This window comes from Corapipo altera, unplaced genomic scaffold (genome assembly GCF_003945725.1).
Source record: "Corapipo altera isolate COAL_440 unplaced genomic scaffold, ASM394572v1 239, whole genome shotgun sequence".
Lineage (NCBI taxonomy): Eukaryota > Metazoa > Chordata > Aves > Passeriformes > Pipridae > Corapipo > Corapipo altera.
The window spans coordinates 475,502-503,280 of record NW_020884938.1 but is presented as its reverse complement, the minus strand read 5'-3'; the positions used below and the strand labels follow the sequence as shown (position 1 = coordinate 503,280).

Genomic DNA, 27,779 nt, shown 5'->3' with positions numbered 1-27,779 from the left:
AGGAAGGATATTCAATTTCAAAGCATATTTACATATTTACTATAACACTTCCAAGAGTAGGGGTTTTTTTTAAAGGTTATAGCAACATCTGTTTGCCTTTGATGGGGACAGTTCCTCTTGCTTATGTTCCCTATACTGTTGAACTCCTGAATCTTACAGAAATCAGCATTTTAAATTGTCTGAAGGTTTGATAGTTTTTTGGTGTAAGGGGTTAGAAACCAGATGGCTGCAGAGTATTCCTAGATGAAATTAGTAGAGAGCAGTATGCTCTAAAAACCTCTAAGTTGTGCTTCTAAGTGTGTTGCATTTGCTAAACCTGACAAAAAAAGCGAAGTCTGACAGTATCTGTGGTTCATCCTGGGTTGTGTGTGGGACACAGCAGGACAAAGGTCAGGCAGGGAGTTTTCTGGTTACTCCACAGCAATGAAGTGACAGAAAGACATGGAAGAAATTCCACAGTCAAGTAGCTTTGTGAGTCCTCTGTGGGATCTTCAGTGTTCAGGAATCATGAGGCCAATAATTAGGTGATTTGATTAAAAATGTGAAATGCAAAGTATGAAACTGGGAGGGTTGAACCTTGGACACAGATACTGGTTATACTTTCTAGCAATTTTTTGCAGCCACCTGATTCAGAAACACATTTTTCTTTACAGGTTACAAGCCCTTATTCCTAGTGGCTGTAAAATTTATCAGCATCACATACTGTGAGATATATCAATGCAACTCAATAGAAACAGGTTAATGCCAATTAATTTTGCTTGTTTGACTGTCAGCTATGCAGTCTGTGTTCACCTGGATATAGGAAAGCACTTTATAGTAATTTATTGGAGTATGCCAATGTGACAGGTGGCATTTCTGTGTGATTTGAGAGTTACAGTAACAATACCCTCTCAAAATACGAACTGTTTTGAAATCTGTTAATGAAAAGTGAATGCATCCCTCTTACCTTCACCTCAGCTGCTGTTTGTTCTGTTGATACTTTACATGAACTTTGAGAAAGTTAACGTTGCTCCCACACTTTTTGATTTGTGTGTGCCTTGGAAACTCTGACTTTCTACTGGAAGTAGATGTGGCAAAAGACCAGGATATTCTTTTGGGAATTACAGAAGGACAGAAAAAATAAAGCTGGACAAGTTTGGTCCAGCAGTGAAAGAAAAAAAAATAGCCCCATCTCTTTTCAGCATCCATGAAACTGCAAACAAGTTTTCCAAGTTGGGCTTGAGGGGTCTGTCAGGTGGGGGAGAGAGGGAGGCATGGAGGGTCCAGGAGCTTTGGGAACATATCCTGTCTGACAGCAAACGCAGAACTCTAAGACAGTTGTTCTTTCATGCAGAGGAGCAACGAGAGCAAGAATTAGAGCAGCGTAAATCCTAGTCCCAGCTCTGACTCCAGCTGCAGATGTCCAGAGCATGAATCAGGGCTCTGCTCTTCACTTGGAACAAGAAAACCATGGCATAAAAATATAATTGAGATTCATAATTCCTAGAGCTGTCCCAGCTTGAAAAACCATATGGGTACCAGACCTTGTGACTCTCCTGGTTTGTTTGTCAGGGAAGCGGGAAAAGACTTGAATATAAAATTGGAACAATGCAGGGACTTAAGCTAAATCCTCCCAAATATTGACCTGTCAGTGAAATTGCAAGTATGATGTTTTTATGTTCATATGGAGCGAAAGCAGAGGTAGAGGAATCAAGAGGGAGAGGAACTAAGTTTTTTAGGTTTATTTCTAAAATGCTTGTGTTTTCAAGTGGCAGTCCAGAGTCAATATTTATCTTTAATTGAAGATGTCTTATAAGTTGCAGTATCATACCTACCACACATGGAGCATCTTCCCAGGTCTGAGGGCACAGCTGGGGAGTTGGGGAGTCAGAGCATCATCTGTCAGCACAGAACAGGCCTGTTGGCAGCAGACAGGGGTTAACAGCTCCACGGGACTATTAATACCCTTGGCTGGGGGGGAGGAGGACGTTCTCCTCTTACTTGTGCAAGGCATCTCCTTCTGTCCCTTCCTGTACCCTTGAAGGGAGTACAGGTGGTCCTGTGTCTTCCAAAGAGCTGAAATAGCCAACAACTGAGATTTGTTGGACTTCTTTTTCTTTGTAATGACCTTTCTTTTCTAAAAAGAATGAAGAGGAAAAGCAATTATTTGTAATATCTTAATGAAGATGGTTTGGTGCAGCGAAAGTTCTTTGTCCCACAGCTGCAATTATTTTAAATAAACAAAACCTTGTGCTTTTGTCCCATAGAAAGAATTTCTATTATTTTCTATATGCTAAACCATGTCATTTGAATTATATTGGGGATTAGCCTGGGAAATGTTATGCAAATGACGGTGCTTTTTTTTTTTTAAATTTTATTTTAACAGATCAAAACAGATCAAACAGTTTATGAAAGCCTTTTTCCCATAATTGATATTATTCCTTCTTTTACTTCTAAGTCCTTAGAGGATTATGAATGTCAGTATTAGAATAAAAGGAAGATTGCTTCAGATAATTTTATGTGCAGGGCTCCCGTCCAAAGAAACCAAATTCACATGGGGATCTTTGAGAACACTGTTAAAGGGACATGATGAAAATAAGGTGGGGGTGAAGGAGACCAAAGTGGGGGAGGGAAACAAAGAAAAATCTACAAATCAGACTCAGCAGAGTCTTCAAATGCCACTGACATTCTGCACTTGTGTTCCTTACAATCCACTTGGAACATCTTGATGTTACACTGCAACATTGATTCACAATTGTTTTCACTTAACACTGGTGACCTTTTTTTGCCCTGACTTCTGTGAAGCTTTCCAGTGATTGCAGTAACATGATGTTGCCCTGGATTAACACAGGACGTGGCTGTGGGGAGCTGAGGGCGTGCAGACTGTGTCCCTCAGAGTGGGATGTGTGACACCATCGTTGTTTTCTGACTCGGGCGGAAGATGCAACTTTGAAGGACAATTCTTGATATATAAAGTCATGTTCCTCCAGCTCCCACAGGAGAAGGTGTTATCCCATATCACAGAGACGTCATGCTAGCAAACCTCTCACCTACTGCTAGAACAGGAAAGAGCAGTGGCTCTTTTAAAACTAAAGAGTAAAGAGTAAATATGCGTTCCTTGAGAGGAAATGCAATATGGTTTGAAATCCCATCAAAAAAACTTTAGGGAATGTGCTTGTAGGACATCTTTTGCCATCTAATTTGAGTAGACATATGGGAAATGTCCTAAACTTGTACCAGTCAGCCTACAGGTTTTTGTTGGCAGGCAGTGATCGAGATTAAATTTTCCTCCAGTTTTTTAGTGTGTGGGCTACAGCTACCTTAGAGTGCCAAGGAGAGAGGTAGGGATGTGAGGGAGATCTGGTCAGCCTAATGCAGCTTCCTAACAGCTTACAGTGTCCATCAGAGATGCTGACAAGGGGTGCTCCAAAGGGTCAATCTGTGGGGATGTTTGCAGTTTCCACTTTTTGTGGGCAGCCTCTGTCAGGTTGTTATGTCTGGTCCATCCAACCCAGTCCAGGTCTGAGTGACAAGAGCAGCATAAAAAGCAGAAGATAAGAGGCTGTTTGCCCTTTTTTTAAGCTTTAGCTGTTATTGTGTCTTGCACACACACCAGTCTTAAGGGGCCTGAGGGAAAGGAGCCCACTTTGTTTATTTTGTTTTATTTTCTCTTGGGCTGAAGTGCTTTTTCCCAGATATCCATAGAGTAAATTGTGGCTAAATAATGCCCGAGATGATTTAGCCACCTCAGAGGTTGATACCAGTAAATCTGCAGAATGCCATTGGGTTTAGAGGCTGGAGAACTGTCATCCAGAAGATCAGTGACGTTTGTTCCACAGCCAGGGTAACAATCCAGGCTAAATCTAAAAGCTAATGTCTCGCAGAGTTAAGGTTAAATATATGAAACATTTTAAAACAGATCATACATGTATTAGATGAATGAAAGTTTGGAATCCCATCCCAAGGCAGTATGCTGCTGTCCAGAAAGAGTTAGAAAGGGGCTGAAGTTATGGAACTGTGATGTGGCACTCGCCTACTTCTGGTACCATTTAGGGGTCTTGTAACTCTGTCTGTTGGACCCAGCTTTGTGCCATGTGGACACACCTCTTAGCATTTCGATCCTGCACCATCTGGTTTTACCCAGCTACTTGCTTCCAGTGAGCAAATTATGTGACTGGTGGAGATTTAAACTGTTCATGACAACTTGAGCGATCACTGCCAAACGATGTGGAATTATAATCCAGTGGATAGGCATTCCTGTCAAGATCTCTGAGCCCACAAATGGAAACCTGTAATTCTAATTTGCTATTTAGGAATATGAAAACAAGCTCTCTGTTTTCCATAAAGCTGCACCTGATACCTCCTGTCAGAAGATGCCTTATGCTCCAAATCTTTGAAAGCCAAAACCAATTACCAAAGTGCTCAAATATGAGTCTAGGAAAGGAGAATTAGGTACCACTTTGGGAAATTTCATCTCTGAATAGGAGCTTGGCATAAAACCCCTCTGACAATGACACAGTACAATCCTTCCCAAAAGAAGTGAAAGATGGCATGGAAGCTGGCCAGAGTGAGATCAAAGCAGCCATAGCAAGGCTGGAGAGAAGTCAGCTGCAGATGAAAAGCAGAGATAAAAAACTTTGCATGTTTTTGTCTGAAGCCCTGTGAGCTTGTATTCATGTGGGTGAGTATCACTGACTTTATAATGAGTCACTGGAGCACTTGAAGGAAATGATTAAATGAAGAATAATTATGTGTTGCAACAAGAGTCTAAAGGCAGTGGTGTGTCCCCAGTCTCCTGATGTCTTCAGACAAAGCCCTGTGTGGAGGGTGAGCACTGGCAAGACATAAGTTACCAACTGTGGTACAGAATATTTGAGGGGTGTTGGCTTGTTTTACAGGGGAGATCAGGACCTCAGGAGCGGGTGGGCTCTTCAGGGGAGAGGTGACTTGAATGCATGGTTGTGGTCCAGTGTTAAGCCTTTGTTGATGCCTCTGCTGCCTGGTAGGAGTAGGGAACAGAAGCCAGATCAATCAGAGCAACAGCAAGAAGGACCATCTGCCTGTGCATCTCTGATGAGTGGCTGTGGAGCTGAGGGGCCACCAGGTACCCACTGTACAGCTTATTTGGCTCTGAGGGGGGAGCTTTGCTCACTGGCCTTGTCCAAATAGCTCTTTCACAAATTTTCTGGTCATGGAACACACTTGGATAGACTGTTAGAACCACAGACTGGACATTTTCCAAAGCCATGATTGGATTAAAATTCTCCAAGAATCACCCAGGTTGTAGATACCTTCAGACTCCCTCCCACCTTTACCCTGGGTAGTGATGACTCAGGTCAGCTCTGTTGCTTCAGAGAGTTGTTTTTGTGCCCACCTGCTTTGCTGGATCAGAGCATGAGAGCCTTCTGCTGCAAATCTGTCAGAATATGGCACAAAATTCAGAGTGTTTCACAGTTTGCACTTACTACATCCCACTGGTAAAATTGTTTCCCATTTTCTTCAATCACTTTATTTATTTCAAAATAGTTTTGCAGCAGTTAGACTGGTCTGTAGTTCTGCCTGTGCATCTCTTCAGTAAGAAGGAATGCAGCATTGAGTAGCATCACTCACAATAACAGTAGTTTTATCCTGAGTAATTTAGTTCCCTCAGACTGCACCTTAACATGCAAGGAGGGCTGGATAAATCTACAGGGTTCTGGGTGGGAGGTTGTTTTGTTTTGTGTGCACCTTTCAGTAAATTAGAAGCAATATTGACTTCAAGGCTTTTTCATGTCTTCTTGTTGAACAGTGAGATTCATTTCAGCAACTGGAAAAACTTAGATTCAGTGCCACCATGTAGATTTTCAGTTGGACAAAATGATGCCATAGCCTTGTATATTATTATAGAAAGACCACATCAAACCATGCAAGTGTCCTGTAATGTCATGATTACAGTGTTAGACTCATACCAGTTGAAAAATATGACTAATTGAATATTAGAATATTCCTTCAATTATATGTTTGGCTGTCCACATAGATATAAGCAATCTGTTAAAATCCTCTGTCAATTTGTACTATGGCAAGCTTGGAAGGTTTCCTGAGAAGAAAGGGGAGGCTGGAAGTGCAGCCTTTGTGTGTATTGTGGTATCCCCTAATCCTGCCATCCCATCAGAGTGTGCTGGGGCAAAGGCACGTGGAGGAAAGCCCTGCAGGAACACCCAGGCAGTGCTGGAAGGTGCTGCTGGCCAGCAGGGTGAGGGCTGCTCTTCCAGGCAGCTGTGGCTGGAGGAGGCCTGCTTGGGGTGATGGGAGGAACCAAGGAGCCGGTCACGGCACAGCTTCTCTAAGTGCCTTCTGGCAAGAATTTGTAGAATCGTGGAATCGTTTAGGTTGGAAAAGAACTCTAAAATCATCAGCTCCAACCATTAACCCAGCGCTGCCAACTCCACCATGTCCCTAAGTGCCACATCTACACATTTTTGGAACACTTCCAGAGACGGTGATGCCACCACTTCCCTGGGCAGCCCATTCCAATGCTTGATAACTCTTTCAGTGAAGAAATTCTTCCTGATACCCAACCTAAACCTCCCCTAATGCAACTTGAGGCCATTTCCTCTTGTTCTGTCACTTGTTGCCTGGACAAAGAGACCAACCCCTACCTTGCTACAACCTCCTTCCAGACTGTCCAGATCCCTCTGCAGAGCCTTCCTGCCCTCCAGCAGATCCACACTCCCACCCAACTTGGTGTTGCCTGTGAACTGAGTGAGGGTTCCCTCAATCCCTCAGCCAGGTCATCAAATGAACATCATTTCTACTGCCAGATTGCAGCCTCTGTGTTTATACTCTGGTTGCCTTGAGTACTCCTGCAATTTCAGTTGAACTCACAAATAAATAATGAATAAATGACATGCTTTGAAAAATGCTAAGTGGGTAGAATAGCAGGAGGCATAGGGGTGTGGCCACAGGGGTTGAAAAAGCATACTTTATTTTGTTTTTTGAGACTTTTGCCTGAAATAGCCTCATATTTTCAGGTCAGCTTATGGCCAAGAAAAACACAAATCACACCAAAGCCCACAGGAAACTGTAACAGCCCTAAGAAAGGCCAGCGAATGAAGGGTGTAGAAAAATCACTGTGAGTGATGTCATTGACCACTGGCAGTGGGAAAGTCTGAGGACTTGTAGCTGTTTATGAAGAGGGATTGGGGAAATGAAATGTTAAAATATTCTGGATTTTTATTTATTTGTCTTCTGTTCTCTAGGAATCCTGGGAAAAACAGCTTCATTATGATTACCACCCATTGCTTTCTGACTTATAAGGTCCCATGGGTGCAATTTTGCCTCTGAGTTGCTGTAGACACAAGGGATGAAATCTGTTCCTTGCCTTGCTGAACTTGCTGAGAGTTTTGCCATTCAGTAGGGGACAGATTTCACCATAGATTTTCAGTGGCACAATCTTAGCTTCTGACAGAGTAAGTCAAAACACTGCCACTTCAAAGAGCAACACTTTGCAGAGGAAAGGAGCCCCCATGTAACGGTTTGTGGCTTAGAATCACCTCTGTGACTTTGCTGACGTTGCTTGTACTGGCACAGTGTGAATAAAGAGCATGGGGTGACGATCTGTGGGGTTCAGCAGAAGCAGCTTTCTTTCAGATGCTGATGTGGACCTAATGCTGGAAAGCAAAAGTGAGGAAGCACAGAAGCAAATTGAAAGTGCTTCAGGTGGATATTGAGCTGGACTTATGAGATCACAATCATCTTCTGATGCCACAAAAGGGCTTTGTGTTCAAGTACCTTTGTATGACTGGCCCTGATCTTTTGTTAATGCATCTGAATGCCCTGGTTTGTGGGCTGGGGTTGTATTGCTCTCCTCCCCTGTCTGTCAGAGACTTGATTTCATTTGTGTGGTAGACTACACTTTCACACAAAGCTTGTATCACAGATCACCTTTCCCGCTGGTTTCTGAGCGCAGATTGTGCTTCTGTGGTATCTGTTGCAATGATTTTCATTGAAACACGATACTGGGAAAGCAGAACAGATATTGTATATCATCACCTCATGGGCTCCACTGCTCAGAAGTCAAGGAGCAAATGCCATGTGATGAGGCAATTCCCAACAGGCCACTACCTGGAGTGTAGCTGCACTACCCTGGTGCTTTCCCAGTGGGAAAGGGGGGAACCAGCTTCTGAGCTGTTCCTGGGCTTTGGTGTGTCGGTACCCTCGGATCAGGAGCTCATGGCACAGCCCCTTGGTGCTTTGCTGCTGCTGTTTGGGTTTGTACTGTAGCACGCAGGAAGCCCCAGCCTGCCCACAGGTGCAGATATTTGTACAAAATGCTGCTGAGAGACTGCCAAAGCTAAGTGAGTGAACTCGGGGCAGATCCATAGCTCCCTGTCCCAGTCTAATGCCTTGTCCACCAGACTCGGTGGATTGGCACATGGTGCACCTTTCCCAGCCTCAGCATGTGGCTGACACTGGAAGGATTTGGCTGAAGTTCAGTCCAAACAAAGCAAAGGCGACGTAGGCAGGTGTTGGTGAGGCTCCTCTCACAGAGAGGCTGAAGGAACTGCATTAAATACCACAGTTTTCTCACTGCCATTGTTCCCCAAAGACCCCAAAATACTTTACAATGTTAAATTATCTGTATTAAAACAGTCTCTCCAGTGCAACTGGAGACCACCCAGAACTGATCCTAGATACAGCAGCGTTCTCTCCAAGGAGATAGGCTGAAATTATTTGGAGTTCACTGCCCATGGGGCATATTCTGGGCTGGATTTATGCACGCAGGCAGTGCTCAGGGGACTGGTCTCAGAGCACTCTGTTTCTGGCGCGCTTTGTTTGCATTTGTGTAATGGAACCATTTAAAAAATAAATAGCAGTTTAAAAATAAGTGAGTGATCTTCATAGTTAATGTTTATCTAGGATAACTACATCCATGTCCATGTTAAAAAACCTTTACTGGCTTTGTGAAGCTGTTTATTTAAGTATCTGTGTTTCAAAAGAGGTTTATAATATTTGCATGTTAAGTAGGACACAATTTCTTTTATCAAGACAGTTTCTTCCCTATATAACTCTATGCTGAAAAGAGAAAGCTGTGCTTTATAACAAAGCTACAATGAGATCTGTCAGAATCTGAATAGCATGAGTTGATCCAGTGTAGTTTTGCTTTGCCTTAGTCTTTCATCATAGTCTCCAGACTTCGTGTAAAATCAAGTCAAGAACGTGGTTATTTGAAATAATTTGCTATTTTGATCAGCTGTATATGAAAAAAAAGTGTGTATGGGTGTCTCCAGAGGACTTCAGAGAGAGTTTTCTGTGTGATTTTTAAATGAAAAATGGATGACTTATCAGGCATTAATGCTGTATGTGCAGCTTTGTGGTCCAAGGCAATGTGGATTTTTAGAGGAGGGTTAATAATGAATTGAGAGAATCAGAAGATACACGACACACACCTTTAGCACCTGCCTGTTTTGTGTGTCTCTGTATGGATTGTCCCTTGATTTTACATTAGCCATGTGACGAATTGGCCATATTGTCTGTCCCAAATGTTCACTTTCCCAATGGAACTGGCTCCATCCAAGTCCGCTTTTGGGCTGTAGGTGTTAAATGTCCTCCTGCTGAAATAGCCCTGATGCTCATTTAAGCTGTGTTAGCTGGTGTCCATGGTGCTAATATGAAATACAACAACACTAGTGATGTAATTTAATTATCTAAAGCCATTTTGAAAAAGCTTGGATGTTTCTTAAGCGGCCCTGGTGTGAGTTACAGTGGATTGAGCTTAGTGAGGGGATTGGAGAGACGGTCGCAGGGATCAGACACTGAGTTCATACCCGTCCGAAAGGAACAGAAGAATTACAATGCTCTGCGGAGCTTTGATTAACTGTCTCCAGAGTAAATACAACCTCTGGAAACAAAGGCCTTCTCTCACACCAGGCCCCAGAATTGGCAACTTTAGCACATTCTCTTTGTTCACCTCCAGGATGGCTGGCAGGTTCAGCCAAAGGAGAGAGGCTGTAAATTACAACAGAAAGGGAATTAGAAGATGTTATTTTAATCAGACTACTGAATGACTTCCCTGCGCGCTGTGCGCAGTGGCCGGACTCCTGTCGGCCTGTGGGGCTGCGCCGGGAGCCCCGGAGAGAAATCCTTCAGCACACCCTCATGGTTGAACGACCAGGCCAGCTAGCCCTCCCCTTGTGCTTCTGTTGTATCTACTGCAGGCTGCTCTTTGCATAAGCAATAAGGCTGAATTGTTTTAGCCAGGACATCAGGCACCAATTTTGCAAAACATGATCTACGCGTGTAGGCCTGAGTGCCCACAGAGAGCCCGGCCCCGCTCCAAAACGGGGGCAGGGGATCCTGGCTGGGAGCTGCTGCTGAATGATTAACTTTCACTCAAGCCCCCTGCATTATTTTAAACTCTGCCCTTGTTCTTATAGAAAAATGCAAAATATTAGACAGTTCCTTGTGCTATGCTTTATGTTGTCAGAGCTAAAATCTCACTGTTAATTACTGGGTTTAGTCTCCTGCTCTGCCATAGCTCTCCCATGCAGACAACCTGAATTTTCTTGCAGTATTTCAAGTGAGACATTTACTGCCAGTGTTAGCCAAAGAAAGGATTTTTAAATGCTCCCTTATTTTGAATTATCTTCCCTTTTGATTGTATGCTGCCCCACATTCACTTTCCCTAGGCTCCGAACAGCTCTCAGCAAAAGAGACCTGCCTTTCCCACAGCAAGGTTCAAGAGTTGTCCCCCAGAGTCTGTTCCTGAGAGTTGGCATGTGTGAAGCAAAACCAAATGGCAGGATTGGATTTTTCAAGGGAACATACCTGCCATTATTTAACAGAAAAGTATGTTTTCCATTGAGCATTGCCATCACATAGTTGGCAGCTGCATGAGCAAGAGGCAGCAGTAACATACTTAACAACATAGTTGAATGAAATTGCCAGTGGTGAATCTTTCTAACAGGATCATTTGCAGAAGACTATTAGTCTTCCAAGTGTTTCTGTGGAGCTTAGTGAAGTGGATAACATGACTACTTGAACCTTCCATATGGGGAAGAGAAGCTGGTGGTGCAAGTCAGGAATATGCTGTGGTGCAAGGCTGTGTATTTGGGGAGAGGGGGTGTGTGCAGCTACAATTTCCAGGGGAAGATGCACACCACCATCACCAGAGGAGGTCTGCATTGCCTTAGTCCATTTTCTAAAATCTCTGCCTTATCTGCTCAGGGCAATCTCCACATTTGTATATCTGTCATCTACTCCCTTTTCCTAAAACTACCGACACATGCCCATGCCTGCTAAATTCCCTGTGCCCAGTGTCACCGGGCAAAGAGAGCATCACTTCACAAAATTCAGCTTCTCAGTCAACTTTGCCATGCAACAAGCTGCTTTGGAAATTTATTTGTGCTTATTCCCTGAGATAAGTGTCCAAATTGTGCTGGGTTTTTTTTGTTAGGAGTCTTTCTGATACACTGTGCTCAGAGCACAGTGGGTCTGTGGATTCACTGAGGAGGTAAAGGTTACAGATAAAGCGATTATCTGTGGTGGTTGTGTGGAGTTTGGCATTTCCTCTCCTCCTGCAGTGCTGCCATGGTGGTGCCCACAGAGCTCTTAGTGACTCGTCTCCGCAGCAGCCTGAGTGCAACACCCCGCTCTGGTGCACTGCCTGCAGGAAGCACTTCCAGTCAGACCTGGCAGCAAAACAACCCCTCCTCTCCTCAGGTGTGCAGGGTCCCCTTTGTCCTGGAGCCCGAGTGTAGGGCTGTGCACGTGAGATGTGGGGTGTGCCTGGGCAGGGATTGGGGCTTGGCAGCTGCTCTGGTTGCTTCTCCAAACACAGCATGAACATTTCCCCTGCGTGGTCTTTCGGGGTTGTCTAGAGGAAGTCTTCAGAAGGCCTAATAGTTTTGTTGGACTGTGCTGAACCCACTGACTGATGAAGGCTGGGACTGCTTGGCCTCCACACTGATTTGTCCTTCAGCACCTTGGAGCCAGGCCACCCCTTGGCAGGGCAGGGGTCTGAGGCATTAGGAACCCTTGTTTTACCACCTCATTACTTACCTGGACAGCCATCTCTTGCAGCATATGGTTTGTTATTGCTGGCATCATGCTAGAATAAAAAAACACTATAAGAAAGAAAATACCCACATAAAAAGAAAGCCCAAACCAGAATTCAAGGTTGTTCCTGAAGTTTGTGACTTTCTGTTCCTTGCATGAGAGAAATTAGGGACTTGGGTTTGTTCCCTCCCCCTTACCCCTTCTTCCATTTTCTAGTTTCTCCTGGTTACATTGGTTTTCTTTCCCAGTCACAGTTCTCTCATCTTAGCCTGCAGTAAGTCCCGAGCCAGGGGTGCCTGTTGTTCGTCACACCACGAGGACCTCGCTAGCCCTACAGCTTGGTGCAGTTTTGTATGGATGATTGCAGAGTTTGTGGGTCCTTTTCCCCCTCCCTCCTAGCTGTTGCTGAAGCTGTGAGCCCTTTTCTTCTGCAAGCTTTGCTGCCATGGTTTTCTTTCCAGTGGTTTGGAAGCTGAGGCCAGCATTAGGGCCAGTGCGTGTTCCTTGTTTTCAGCAGCAGTGCTGGACTATTTGACTTCTTTCCTGGCTCGGATCTAATCTCACAGTTGGGTTATCTATACTGTTTGAAGTCTGCCTCCAGCCATCCTGGAGGAGCTTTGGGGTCCTGTGGATGCTGGACTGCTACTCATCTCAGCTTCCCTGCTGACTTCCTGTACAACCTCGGAGAAGTCATGCTGGATGCAGTTTTCAAAAGCACTGTTAAAAGTAAGTGAGATTTCTGCTCCTAAACTACTTCAGCCTCTCAGAGTGTTGTTTGCTGTCTGTTTGTCCTCCCAGATCTCCTCCTTGCTCAGGCTACCAGCCCTTTGGAGCACTGCTGCTTCTTCCTGCTGTGTCTGTGTGTGCCTTTGGCCTGATGCCCAGATGGGATCCTGGTCACAGCTCTCAGTGACAGCAACTCAGAGCAAATGAGTGCAGGACCAAACTGGAGCTCACTGGGAATGAGTGTGAAATGTAGACGAGAAACACCTGAGCAAGGGCCGTTGGTTTGCAGTGTTGATTTCTGTTAATTGGTTACACATGGTGGCCTGGATAAATAGGTGTGTGCAGGGGCAACTGGGAACTCTCTGAGGGCTGTGTCTGTGGGCTGGGGTCACACACAGAGTGTGCAGGAACCAGGGTCCTTCAGCAAGCCTGTGGGTTGTGGAGGTGTCCAACCCACATGGGCAGGGCAGAGGCTGCTCCTCAGGGCTTGCAGGTGCCACACATCCAGCTCCATCCAGTGCCCTGATCCGGGCAGGAACAGCCCGGGAGCCGAAGCAACAAGGGGACAGCAGAACTCCACTAGCTGTCCTTGAGGAATCTGTGCCCAGCTGTGACAAAAAGGAAGGTGCAGAAGGTATGGCTGACACTGGGGGCTAGCACTGCTTTAGTTTTTTTTAAATCTCATTTTGGTTGAGGAAATAGAAAGCACTGCTATGTAAAATATGAAAAAACTTATTATTTATTAAAAAAACCCCCACCATAAGTATTGCCAGGGAGTTCATTCCTCCAGCACTTTCACGTACAAGTTAAGATAGTTGAATTGATGTTTTAAAGCCAGAAAAACATGAGTTTATCTAGTTTAAAGCAGAAAACCCAATATATGAGTTTACCTAAATGAACGACAAGTATGCACCGGTTCCACTAGAGCTGATCTGAGGTGCACATGAGGTACTGCTGGGTAGTGGGAGTTGTTGCTGTGTCTTTGCAAGTGGGGACTTGGGGTCTTACCTTGATGGCTCTGTTCACTGGAAAGTGTTACAATCCCTGCAAAACCATAAGTATTCTGTGCCGCAAGCCTCAAATTTTCACCACTTGCCTATTACACCACGTGTGTGTAATTAGCAACTTGGCATCAGGTGGCGACTAGAAAGTTATATTACAATGGAAAACCTGGGCAACCTGATTTTCTGTTTTCACTTTGAACAGCCACCACAAATGCATCCACGTCCCTTCTGTGGACGTTTTCTCTCAACCATTTCTTAGAGGCTTTACTCTTTTAACCAGGGGCATAACTGGCTGAACACACATGAAACGCACTGTTACTCAAGCAAATATTTTCCAATTAGAAGCTATCTGTGGTATATTTTACAGAAACTGTTTCAGTGCTAGCCAAGACCTGAAAACTGCAGTTACTGAGGGTCTGGCAAGACAGAAATCTAATGCTGGTTTAAAGGAGCAATGTCTTGTGAGAGCCTGACTTGCCTTCGGGAGCGTTTCTGGCAGAGAGAAGGTTTGAAGCTTATTAATGTAAGTCAGGCAAATCGTTTGGTGCCTGTGTTGTCCATGCTGAATGACCACACAACTGTCCCAGAAAGGCTGGGCTGAGGGAGAAGGTCTGCTCAGAGAGGGAAACAACGGGGACATCTCTGTGTTGTCGCATAATTCCCAAGTGTAATCCTCACTGTGTTTGTTCTTTAATCCAAAATTTTCTTAACTAAGTCATTCTAACTCTTTAAAGTATTTGTTTCATTGCTGCTCTAAAAATAGGTAAATCTCTTCTTTCCTGCTCTTTTTAAACTCTTAAGCAATACCTTGACTTTGTTCTAAAGCCCTTTTGCCAAGTTTTTGTCTTAAGCACCAGTGACAAGAATATGAAAGGAATAAGAAAATTATTATAGGATTAAGACAGAGTCTTGCTCCTGCACACAAGACATGTTGATTCCTTGTCCTCCAAAGAGAGCAGTCTCAGTTCTGCAATTAAGCCTGGTGTACCTGAACACAAAAGGGGCTCATGTGCAGTAATGTGTGTGGTAGGTAGGAAAGTAATGCATGGAAAAATCTTTGATTTTTAAAAAAGAAGACCTCCCTAAAACAGTCCATAAGGGAACAGCCAAAAGTCTCTTTCAATTTTTAGTGAACTGAATAAAAAGCATTTTTCTCCTCTGTTTGCAAAGAAATGGTTATGTCTGTCTATGGTAAGCAGTGAAGTGGATACACTCCTGGCTTACTGATTTTGTGATATGTTATTTCTGTCTCTCTTTCTTTCTCCTCAGCAAACAGATCCTTTGCTGCATGGACTGACATTTTTCTAAGTCTGTATTAATTTGCACATAGAGTAGAATTAGAGTGGATATGAAAATGGTTTATTGGATTATTCTTTGAGAGTTGTCCTCCACACCTAGTTTTCAGTGAAGGGACATGCCCCCATCCATATCCTCTTCCTTATAGCCCTGCAAATGCCCCCAGTTTTCATAACAGTGCTGTGTATATGAGAAGGAAACTGGTTTTTTGAGGAAAATGACATACAGCTCTCTTGGTTCCTGTTTGTTACAAAATCTGACCAGAAAATAATTGTTTTAAAACTCTACTGAGTGGACTTTGGGCTCTTTGAAATGCCCAGCTAACTCATGGTCAGTGTTAAACCATGAACTCTGAGCTTAGTGCTTGGAAACCTTAAAGGTAATGTCACTGGGAGTCTTGCATCAGTGGGGGCTTCAGGATGTGGCTGTGTGCATTGCTCTGGAGCTTAACCCAGTTCCTGTTTTCTTCTCCCTTTGAAAGCCCCGTTTGAAGTTGCTTCTTCATCTCCTCAGTTGTTGACTTGAAAGTGCAGAGTGGCCTCCTAAGCATGAGTCACACCAGCCCTCAGTCATCAGCATTGTCCAGAAATGCACTGTTTCCCTTCTCATCTCTTCTTACCCCCTTAACCAAGGGCAGAGATGATTCATCCTGTAAAAGGACTTGATTTGCATTTGCTGTGAGTCAACAACTAATTCAAGATCAAGAAACAGCATCAAACAGGCCTTGCAGAAAGGGGAGGAAGTGTTCTTGTTTACTGTGGCTCAATCAGAAGTGCAGGCAGAGATATTGCACTTGAAAAATCAAAAGATGGATTATGCTGGCTTGACAGCCCCCTCATACAGACTCTGCAAATGTTTGAAGAAATCAGTGTATGTTAAAATATGCTGTGTTCCAAGCAAATCAAAATCTTGTTTCTTTTTGAAACGTCCCTGCCAAGGAAACATATCTGCCTTTTTTTTTTCTTCAGAGAAATCTTTTTGCTAGACTCTCTACAGGTGAGCAAAACAAGATTAAAAAATCTCCCCTAAGAAATCCTATTAGGAATGCACTTACAGCGTACAAATCTCATCTTTATTTTAGACGTAAGTAATTATGTGCTTACCTGCTGCTGATGTCTTCAGGCATTAATCACCTCTTTAAAGTTAAGCACATTTATAAGTTATTTTCCTCCACTGAGGTCTAAATGCACAAAATAAGGGAGAAATCCAGGGAGAGATTAGGACCAGGCAGTGTTACACACCAGTGATCTAGAACCTCTGAGTGAAGTACCATCTGCCACCTAAATTTCTCCTCCCAGCTGGGGAAAGGGGTAGGTTTCTCTTCAGCAGCCAGCCAGCCCTCATTGCCTGGGGCATTACCTTTTGCAAAGGCTCCTTTTTGCCTTACTGTGTCTTGCAGTGGCAGACCCCATCCTGTCTGAGACCCAGAGAATTTTCCTGAACCTATTTACACGAACAACATTGGGCTCTGGTGTTTGTACTACCTCTCTTTTATTGAAAACTCAGACAGAGTGTCTGCTGACACGAGGTCTTTTCCAGGTTTCTATTCCAGCTGTAAATCATCCATCTGCAATTGAAAGAATATCTTTTTCAGTCTGTGCAATTCTTTTCTCCACCACTGGCATAAGAGCTTTGCAACCTGGTTCTGCAGCAAGGAGCAGGGGGTTGTGCAGCCATGAGCACTGGAAGCTTCTCTTTTTCCTGGCCATTTTCACTGGCATCCAGCTTCATTTGAGTTTCCTGCAGCTTTAACTACAGTCTCTGATGATTCCCATCGTTGCAAAAGTGTTGCTGCGAGGCCTCACGTAGTGGGGTTGGTTGATGATTTTGTACAGCAATTACCATCAGAAATCAAAGGAAGGGCGTCTTCTTCATAAGCTGTTCTTTGGCTAATTGTTGTGATTAGTGTGTCTCATACACATTTTTTGCAGATTAAAGTTTTGAGTTCAACAATTATGGCAGCCGAAATGGAGAGATGTTTTTTTCAGCCAAATTTATCATGTGTGTGTACTTTCCTTCTGTGTAAGTAAAGAAATATTGATAACCATCTCTAACCCCCCAAGGCCTAGCAGGGCCCCCAGATCAGTCCTGGTTTTCCTACAGAAGTTAATTATTCACTCCCACATTTACATTGCTGTCTGTTAAGGTCCAAGCTTACACCACCAGCTCTGTGCCCATGATACTGTTCCACTCTTTGTCCTTACAGCAAAATACCATCGTTAACCTTCAGTGTATTCCCATGCTCTGAGGCTGGTAGGCGAAAGACCCCTTCTAAAGGTGCTGGATTCAGAGCAATAAGTCTCATTTTTTCCTTAAGTTTTCATCTAAGTATGCTTCTAAGTATGTGTTGGCACACCTATAATGGGGAAATTGAATTCTGTTAACTTTATTTTGTATTCCGTCGATAGCATTTCTATGCCATTAAAAACATCTGAGAATATATTTTTGAGCTTTTAATGGCTTCTGTCTTCCTACTGTATTCACTTTCTTAACAACCTAATATCTGGCATTTTCACCTCTTCAGTAAGTATTCCTTTTCCTGACAATGTTTTATAAGAAAACAATTATAAATGTTATTTCTTCAAGATTTTGTTATACTTTCACATACAGTTCATATCCAGACATAATGGTTTGATTTCACTTTAGTGCCACCAAAGAAAGCTTTTATCAATTCCTTTGCTATAAACGGGTTTTCTTTTCCAAGGAGTTTTGGTAACTTCAGCTGACTAGTAGCCTGTACACACTCTCTGGGTGTGAGAATAACTTATGCACCCAAATCTAAAAAAAATCTCTAAAATCTCATAGCTGCATATGAAAAGAGTCCCACAGCATTTTCCTCTCTGTTATTTCTCCCAGTACTGGCACAGACACTCTGTTGCTGGTGGTGCTGGGGTGTGCCTGTGTCCAAGCCTTGCTGAAGCCGAGGTGCACACCATGCACTGCCTTCCCCCCTGCTTTGTGCACAGGGCTGGGCTGCTCACCATGGCAGAGAAGGCAGAGGGGTTGGTCACTGTCCTTTGCCCTTGGTCAATCCGTGCTGACTGCTCCCAGTCACCCCCTTCCCATGTCTGGAAACGGCTTCTATGAGGGTTAGCTGCATAAAGGGACTGATGTGAGGCTGATTGACCCAGACCATCCTCCTGGCAGAAGTGGGTGGTGTTTGCCTTTCTCCAGTGAGCAGGAGTCTCCCCCAGCTCCCAGGACCTTCTGAAGAGTACAGAGAGCAGCCTCACAGTGATGTTGGGCTGCTCCTTCAGCCACAGCGAGCCCTACCTAGAGTGAGACAGCTGTGAAAAGAGGGAATTAGTGAGAAAACAAGGCAGAGAGGGCTCACCCCAAAGCCAGCTAAAAATCTAAGGCCAGGCTGAAATGAAATGCTCCACACCTTTGAGATGGCTGGTTCTCTTGCAGCATGTCCTCTTTTGCTCTAACCCACAAAAACATTGCCTTCATGCTCACAGGAGCAATAACATGGGCTTCTTTTTCATCATGTTCCAGTTGCTCTTGTGCTTGATCTGGAAAGGAAAATACCTGAGGCCAATACTTGGCAGACTCTTTTTGTGTAGCAGTTAAGAATAAATAGGTATACCATTGATCTAGTAATCAGAGAAAAATTATATCCAAAACCATTTCTGAAAATACATATCCACTTTCTGAAAATGTTTCCATACATACTTGCCTTCCACAGTATTTCAGAGAAACTGTGTAATTCAGATTTCTCTGTGAACCGTCTTCCTCTCTGAAGAGTCCACAGACATTCATTGAAGGTAAAGATGCTTGAGAGGGCATTCTGCTCTTTGTCAGACACTGCTGCTTTAACAGGATTATTTACAGTGCAGAGATTATACTTTAATGTTTTTTTGGGCATACATTCTGAAAATTATTTTATTCCAGTAATCAAGCTTTTGGGAATTCATCTTTTCCCAATACACTTAGTCGAAGGACAAGAATGAATCATAAACAAAATTGAGCAAAACTCAATTTAGCATTTCTAATGAGTTATTTACTGACTGTCTTACTCAATTCTGCAGTGGAGAAAAGGGGAGGCACTTACAGGTAAAAACTGAGGGCCTTTAAACTCATCTTTTATTTGTACAGGATAATGCAAGTGCTGTACGGTTTCAGAGGAGTAACACAGAATGGGTTTTGCATAGGTTGTAGAACCAGACGGATTTTTAAGTAAAATAAATAGAGAGGAGACCAGGTTGAAGAAAGGGATCAGTAAAATTGACAAGTTTTCTCCATCAGAGTGTGATTCAGGTTTTACAGTGTCTATCTGTTCCGATGGCTGTGGAGTTATGCTTATGCATATGTTGGGGTCTTGCATTTTCGCTTTATAGAAGTTGACAGGAAAGTTTTGATTTATTAAAGTACTCATAAGTTAAACTAATAGCCTGGAAAATGCCAGGTGAAATGGCACCTTTCAGTGTTCAAAGCTGATTTTCCTGTTTTGGAGCAGTGTAACTCTAAGCCAGTGTGTCACAGTGCATGAAGTTCCTGTGAGAGTCAGTCAGGATATATCCTGGAGGATTGTTATGGAGCTGGCAGTATGAAAATGGACCCAAAAATCTGCATCTACTTAGGGCTGTGTGAGATGTCCACAGTGAAAACAGAAACTGCATGGGATTTGTTTAGTTTAAGGACTTGTTTGGAAATTCAGAATAAAAATTGTGTTTGGCTGAAGTTTTATTCAAGTTCACCAACTTGCCTACTGACTCAAAATTAATTTGCAGATAAGGCTGGGCTGATTTATAAACTGGTATCAGAGTCACAGTAAACTTGTGGGTTTGAATGGTTTCAACTGGCCGTGCTATAAACACGAGGCAGCACTCAGTGGTTTGGCTGGGATTCGACTGCTGGGCTATTTTGAGTTCACTGGAGCCCCAAGCTCAAGGTGGAGAGCCTGGAGGTGCCAAGCCTGGGAGCCCTTGGCAGGGCTGCAGGAGTTGCCAGGGGAGCTGGGTGAGCTCCTGCAGGAGAAGGACTGTCAGTGGACCTTTCTCTCTGGAGCAGAGGGGCTGCTGTGCTCAGTCACAGAGTGAAACGTGTGTCTGTGCAGAGCTGAGCAGCTGATTTGGGCAGTCAGAGCTCTGGCACAAGAGGAACCACTGCAAGTTCAAGACTTATTTATCCAGTTGTGAGTGGAGAGTGTTTCTCCTCGTGTTATTATGTCTACTCCTATTAACCTCTTTCTTCAACTCCCGCCAGATTTTATCAGTGATCTGTGTTTTGAGAGACAACCAGCTATTTTTGGAATGGGGCTTGTGTTTCCCTGACCACTGTTTGCATCTGCCTTGGGTGATTCGGGAGCAAATTCATCCACTTGTTTTCTCTGAAGTATAACCCACTGTGCTTCTCCTCTTGTGTGCATGATTTCACATATTAAATTTATTTCTTGTGCTGTGTTTATTTTAAAACTTTATTCAGTCGTGTCTCTGTGCACATTTAAAGGGAGCCACAAATATTTATGAGGCAATTTTAACACTTAGCAATTACTTTTGTGGGGCTTGGTGCTTTAATAGCTGTACTTGTATCAACCTTGGCTGATAATTTCCTAATTATTCATATCCTGAAGTGTTATCAGCCATCACAGAGTGTTACCAGCATCATTTTAAGCTCTCTTCACCATCTTCAGTCTGGGTTTTATTTGAAAAGCAGACATGCAGTCCCCAGTGAGAATTAAAGTAGAAGCATTAGCTTGCAAAATATATGCCAGTGACCTAATGATTCTGACATTTCCACAATACAAGCTTTACAAGAAGGCATGCAGACAGCAAAGTCTGTTTTTCTATCTCATATTTTTTTAATGGCTAAATGTTTGGAGGAAACAAAATGGATTTATTCTGCTCAATCCAGGGTATAATATCAGGACTTATCCGGTTCCGGGCCCCAGGGCTTCAGACAACTAACAAAACACATCTTACTTCTGCTCTGCTAGTTCTCTGTTATGCTTTTCACACGCAGGAAGAAAGAGTAAAAGCATAACCCAATTGAATAAAGCAGCATGGCCTGCTATTCTTTGCTTATGAAGCATCACATGATAGACACCAAATTAAGAAGAGCCCCCCACCTGTGGTTAAGTATGTATGCAACTGTCAAGCCCTTTTATATAATATAGAGGGAATTTTACCATCCCCTTCACTGTCAGAGCTCAGGAATATGTTAAAAATGTTAATGCCTTACCAAAGCAGGCTTCATTATTTTTTAATAATCCAGTGATTTTACATCATTTAAATAAAAATCAAAGATGCTGCTCCCCCTTCTATTTTGAAATGCTCCTACCTTTCAAATCCTTTGCTCTGATATATGGAAAGAAAACTAATCTGTGGTGGTTCTCCTTGTAGACTTTAAGTTGCAATTTGTTTTTTGGCTATTCAGTCACTGTTTATGTAAGGATGTATTGGGATAGGGCTGTCTGCCATGATATGGTAAAAAAAAAATAACATCTTTTCTAATAAAAATAAGTTGCTATTTAAACAAGAGGTTAAAGGAAATCTATCCTCTCTGTTGACCTTTCAGACTGTGGTAAGCATAGAACATACAGTGCCAATTTTATGACACAGCTGTGTCAAATAGATTGTATGTGACATATTTCAGTTGTGCTTTCAAAGAAGGTTTAGATGTAACAGTCAGGAGGGAAAACCCATTCAAAAGTGTGCTTGTTCCTTTTTGTACAGTGACTTCATGGACCAAGCACCTAATGACTAAGACATGCCATATGCAAGAACATTCCCTTAACCACAGGGTTTTCTGCTTCATTTACTTGGAGTGCTCCACATTTTTCCTGTTGTTGCCCTGAGAAGTCACAAGCAAATCTGATGGCAATGACAAAGTCTCAGAGGTGCCTGGCATTTGTTCGGCTACGGGGCTGGGAATTTCCTCTCTTGTGTTTTCCCTTCCTCTCTCCCTTTTGCAGGTTTTATCTACCCAGGTGATGAGGCAGTTGCAGGGATTTCTCATACCTACATATGTCAGAGGTGTCCTGAGCACATCACAGCCCCATAAACCCGAGTTGCCTCCTTGTGATGCAGCGTTCAGTAAATCAGCAGTGAGGGCACCACTTCAAATTCAGCAGGACGATCTGTCCCACAGTTCTGTGACAGAAATATTCCAAACACCTGGCTATAGACCAAGGAAATGCAAGGTTCAGAAGTGGCTTGTCACTGTGTGTGAAAACCCAGTCCTTGCTGAGCATGAGAATCATTAGTTGCTTTGGGGGATTTAGCCTGGAATGAATGTGAGTCCTTTTCTTCCCCCATTTCTTCCCTGCAGTTGCTGGTTCTCTCTGTGCATGGAGAGGAAATGCACTGCCAGGGCCATCATTAGCTTATGGTGCCTCTTTTCTTTTCATGTGGGCTTCTCTTTGCTGCAGAGGTGAAAGCTGTGGAAGCCTTCTGCCTTTGAAGAACTACTTAAGATGAAATGGTTCTGAAGTGCATTTAAGGGTGTTTACTTTAGGCACTTTATTTTTTTTCTTTATTTTTATTCCTATTGGAACTGGCTAATGTTATTCATTAAACTAACAATTTCTCCCCTGCCTGTTCTTAAGTGTGACTTGTGACCTTGCAATCTGTGTATTTTGTCATCACAATGTGTTACCATGGAACTGATTTTGATGTCATGAATAAGGGCATTGTGAGTTTCCACGTTCCCAAGCATATTTGAGACACAGGTTTGGAAACAAAAATGACTTCACCAGTTAAATATTGTTAGATCCTATAGTATATCAAAGGTAAGAACACTTGTGCCCTATATTCCTTTACATAGAAGAATCTGAGGTTAGGAATTTCAAAGCAGGTATATACAAGAATGACACTACAAAAAGCATTTCACAAGATTAAATATTTTGTGAGAGTATTGAACTCTAACCTCTTTATGTTACTGTAGACAAAAATCTTTCATATTGTTCATGGAGACTTCTCAGACTGTCTAATAGGGATTCTCTATAAAGGGGAAGAAATGCAGTGAGCAGAAGGGCACTGGGATGCTGCTGGCACTTAACTCCTTCGGGACAAGAGTGGCCCCAGGGAATGTCCCACCCCAGATCCCTGGCAGGCAGACAGAGGGCAATGTAACATTGCTGCTTCTGGGGCTGAGAGCAGCACTGGGGACTGTTCAGGAGGGCCTTACACAATGCACAAAGGGAAAATACACTTTTGTTGGGCAGCAGAGTGCATCTATTGCATGCCTTAAATGAAAGAGAAAGCCAGTTCCCTCAGCGATCTACCTACCCACGTGAGGTTAATAGAGTTCAACTGAATCTCTTGTCAAGCTTTCCCCAGGGTGTTTAATTCATCACAGTTAGAGTTGATAACATTCTGTTGTAATGAAAAAGTTCGAAAAGCCTCAAGTGAGGTTAAAATCCCGGGTTGCCAAAAGTTCTAGTTTAACAGGGACCTCAGATGCAGTTGTTTATTTGATCTGCTGGTTTTCTCTCCAGATGAGACTTACCCATCCATTGCATTTTACAATCCAGCTCAGTACCATTTTGCTCCTGGCACCCGGCAAATATGTCCTCATTAAGTAAAATTTATGCTAATACCATTCTGATTAGCCAGCAGTCATTGATATTCACTCTCATTAGCTAAATTGGTGCTCTGGAAGACAGCCCGTCGAGGACTTTTTTTTCCTGTTTTAAACGGAATATAAAATGTATGGATTCACAGAGAAGACAGATGATGATAATTATACCCTGTGTTTACTCAAGCAGGTTTTTTATCCTAAAGGCTCCCAAAGTACTTTGCAGAATTTACATCTGCAAGGGGGGAGAAGACCTTGTTTTTTCCCTTCTGAGAGGAAAACCTCTATCAGAAATAGAGAAGCCATTCTGGTTTCATGTTATTATGACAGATTGCACAAAGGAATCTTCCATTCTGAATTCAGGAGCAATTTTTGATGGGACAAAATGCTGGACACTTCACAGGAAATCCAGCTGGGGAATAAGCTCAATTCATGCAGTAATGAGAGTTTCTATATACAGTCTTTTTGGAGCAACCCTCTGACTCCAACTTAGCATCTCTAGGAGTTTTGCCTCCAGTGATATTGCAAAATTAGCCTGAATGTGAACCTTGCATCAAAAGCACAGGGATCCTCTTTGCCCACCCTTACACATCTTGGTTGGAAGGAATGATAATTACAGCTGAGAATTTTATTATATTTTCTTATATTCAAACATATGATCAGTTCAAGCCGTGGTTTAATACAGTCTGGTATGAGGATGCTGTGATGAATTTCCATCCCTTTTCTGTTAGCTCTCTTAAAGGGCCTTTGTCAGGCAGATATGACCGAGCAGGAAGCTGTTATTGCCAAGGTGGGATAATCTTGCCATTAACACTGTTAGGTCCAAGAATGTGTTTCTTTGTATCACAGCCTCCACTTCAAGTGCCAGACAGAAAGCAATGATCTTAATGCCTTACAGTCTCACTCATATTAACAAAAACCCCAGTTGGTGTCTCTCTATATGCAGACATAGCCGTCCTTTATAAACTCTGCCCCTATACTCTTCTGTACCTTTAAATGTTGGCACTCTGCATACTCTGTTCTCTTTAAAGGGGAAAAGCACTTCTGTGGTCTGTTCAATCCTTGACCTTACTGGCAGAACTAGGAACAAGAGTGTCTGTTCTTGCTAATTTTTTACCTTGTGAATCTGCAATCAATACTGTGCTTCCTCGAGGCTGCCAGGCAGCACACAGTGACCAGCAGCAGTGGGAAGCAGTGGCCACAGTGACCTTTGGCTGGGCTGCAAATTCCGCAGTTGGTCTTTGAATCCCCCCCACTGAACAGTTCACGTCACTCCCGCGCAATAATTGCAGTGTTTTCACATGTGCTCTTCTGTTGCATCTCGCTCTTATATTGATCTAATCTTCTCTTCAGTAATCAAAACTAATTCCACATCCAAAGATGCTTTGGAGGGGAGATCAGTGGCCACAAGCAGCAATGTGAAACCACCCAGATGCAGATAAATTGCCATTCTCCCTCACTGCACAGAGAAATTGTGTCCTAATGGTATAGCAATTACTGTGTTTCCATGGTGATGTGTGTGAGCACTATAAATAATGTTTGATGTTTATAAACAACCCAGTTTATACTGAATTATACACACTATTTGTATGCTAATACAGGATGCACTTCTAAGTATTTCACAGCAGCAGAATAGCAAACAGAAAGCTGAAAGTTTTGGGAGCAGTGCAGTGAACCATATGATTATTATTTTTTTTCTGTGTTTATGTCCAAAGGAAAAACTGCATGAACTGAATCTGTTTCTTATTGCAATGTGTACACTTAATAATGGAAAAGAAATGCTGGAAAGAAAACCTCACAGAATTAGCAAATTTTTTTGCTACCCATCATCATTACTAGGCTGAGGTTTTGTCCCGGAAGGTAAAAAACATTTAGGTTACAGCTGAGCACAGTCTGCCAGCGCTGCGTGTGCCTGCTGGGCTGGGCAGCCGGGCCGGGCTCCGGCAGCCGCGCTGGGACAGGGAAGCCAAGGCAGGGAACAAATCCCTGGGAGCGCACGGGAGTGCTGGCGGGGCACGGCACCTGTGGGCAGACACGTAGCAGCGCTGGGCACGGCTGGAACAGCCCGAGAGGGCCCTTTCCCCATTGTTTGGGGGTAAATGGAATACGCTGCAGCACATTTGTTCCTTGGCAGCCGGCCCGGCAGAACTGCCGGCCTGCTCGGCTGTGGGCGCCCCTGTATTTACATTAAAATAGTTTGGAAAATTCTGCCTTTATTCATGCCCTGAGTGTGTAAACATGGTCTGAGGTGTGCTCAGCCTGGGCCTGTGCCTCTGCACATCCTCGGCCGTGGCTGTTTGCTGGACACAGGGCAGCTCCCAAGGGCAGCAATCCCTGCGAGCACGGTGTCCCTTGTGCCTGTGATTTCCTGACACGTGCGCGGCCAAAATGACAGCAGTGGAATATTTGCTTTGTCATCTGGGTGGGGTTGTTTGTTTGTTTGCCTCATCCACCTCGGAGTGAGTCCTTAGCCTGTGCTGAGGGTGTGTAGCAACTTGCTCTCATGGCAGTGTGGGTATTTTGCACTGGTTTGTTGCTCGTCTTGAAAAGAAAGATGCTCTGTGCTGCCTTTTGGGGAAGCACCAAGGAAACAAATATGATCCAAATAATAAGGCAAAATAATGGGGGATTCAGTGAAGGCCTGCTGGCGTTGTGGCAGGGCTGCAGTGTCCCTGGGGAACCACTGTGCTTGGTCTCTGGGTGCCTCCCGTTCCTCAGGCTCTTCAATAACTCTGGCCACCGAGTGTCCTCCTGTCCACTGCCAGGAGAAGCAGCAGTGACCACACCAAGTTTTCCAGCAGTTTGTCTGTAGCTCTGGAAATCAATCTTGCCTTCTGCCCTGTTCTACCCCAGAGGGTGCAGAAGTATCACCACCCCACGGTGCAGAGAAGCCAAGCCCTTTCCACGTGGAAATGCTGAAAAAGACTGAAAATAACCCATTTAAATTCTCTGGGGTATGGCTGTTGGGATGAGTAGTCCTGTATCTCACCAGTGTCTGCAGTGATGTTAAAAAACCTTCTAAGTCTGTGCCTCGCTACACCTGGCCTGTGCTCCTTGATTCCCACACACACAGAGTCCTGCAAAGTGTTCTCTTGCCAAGAAAGCACAAAAATTTATGATTCCCTGGATTTTAGACAGGGTCTGGTTTGGGCCAGCCAACTAATTTCAGTTTGATAATTGTGAAATCTTTCTGTATCTTGTTCCTCCTCTTTTTCAAGCTTTTAGATTAAATGTATCAGAATATATAACTAATAATATTCATAATATAGAAAACGATATAATTAATAATAATTATTAATAGAGAATATATACTGGCATATTAATATAGCATATCAACATATAAATATATAATGTCTTAATGATATGGCAATAAGGTATATTATATACTGTATAATTATATGTTAATATCATATGTCATTATATATTATTACAATACATCAATAATTATTTAATAGTTATGAATTTATATTAATTTGTTTTAGTGTGTTATTGATTCATATATTAATTGATTTCTATAATTATAATTAATTGCATACTATATACTATATGTAGTATATGTTATATGTATTTATAATATATAATTAAAATAATACAACGAAGCCGACTCTCAAAAGTTTTCTCACTTGCTAATCTGTTTTTATGGCGAATTTGAGAGATGCCTCACAACTCCACCTTATTTTGGCCTTGATTAACCTCTCTTTTCCTACCAAAGAAATTTTTCTTTGCAAAGTTTGAGAGTTTTTTCCAACCAAGACAAGTGTGTGACTGTGTTAGAGGACAGATAAATGTGTGTAGCCTTGCCAGCCCCATAAGTGCTGCAGTTCCATACTGAGTAGGATCTGTGCCAGCATTACTGTTCTGCACAGACTCTGTCTTTTCAGGAGTTTCCAGTTTTTAATTTTTATGGACCTGTTTTTATCAATTTTTTTTTTCTTCCTGGTGCTTCTGTTGACTGTGTGAGCTACATTATCATTCTGAGACTAATCCTGACATTTCCCTGCAGAGGTCTTTTTTCCATAGCCGAGTTACTGAAGGGAAGGAAAACATGGGAATTATGCTAAACTCAAAGCTTTTGAACAAAAGATGTCTCAACATTTTCCAAACAGAAATGGGTAGTTTAGGATGAGATGTTCAGAACCCAGAGGGATTTAATCACCTTTGACGCCAGACTTAGAGGAGCCTCTCATTTAGGTCACAGCATCCTCTAGTCTGGCTTTG

At 43.1% G+C, this 27,779-nt stretch overlaps 1 long non-coding RNA gene across 2 annotated transcripts in view; it reads left to right on the top strand.

Moving 5' to 3' along the window:
- LOC113955387 overlaps positions 1–27,779 on the top strand; it is a 103,550-nt gene that overhangs the window by 27,913 nt on the left and 47,858 nt on the right. The gene's annotated exons all lie outside the window — the stretch shown is intronic.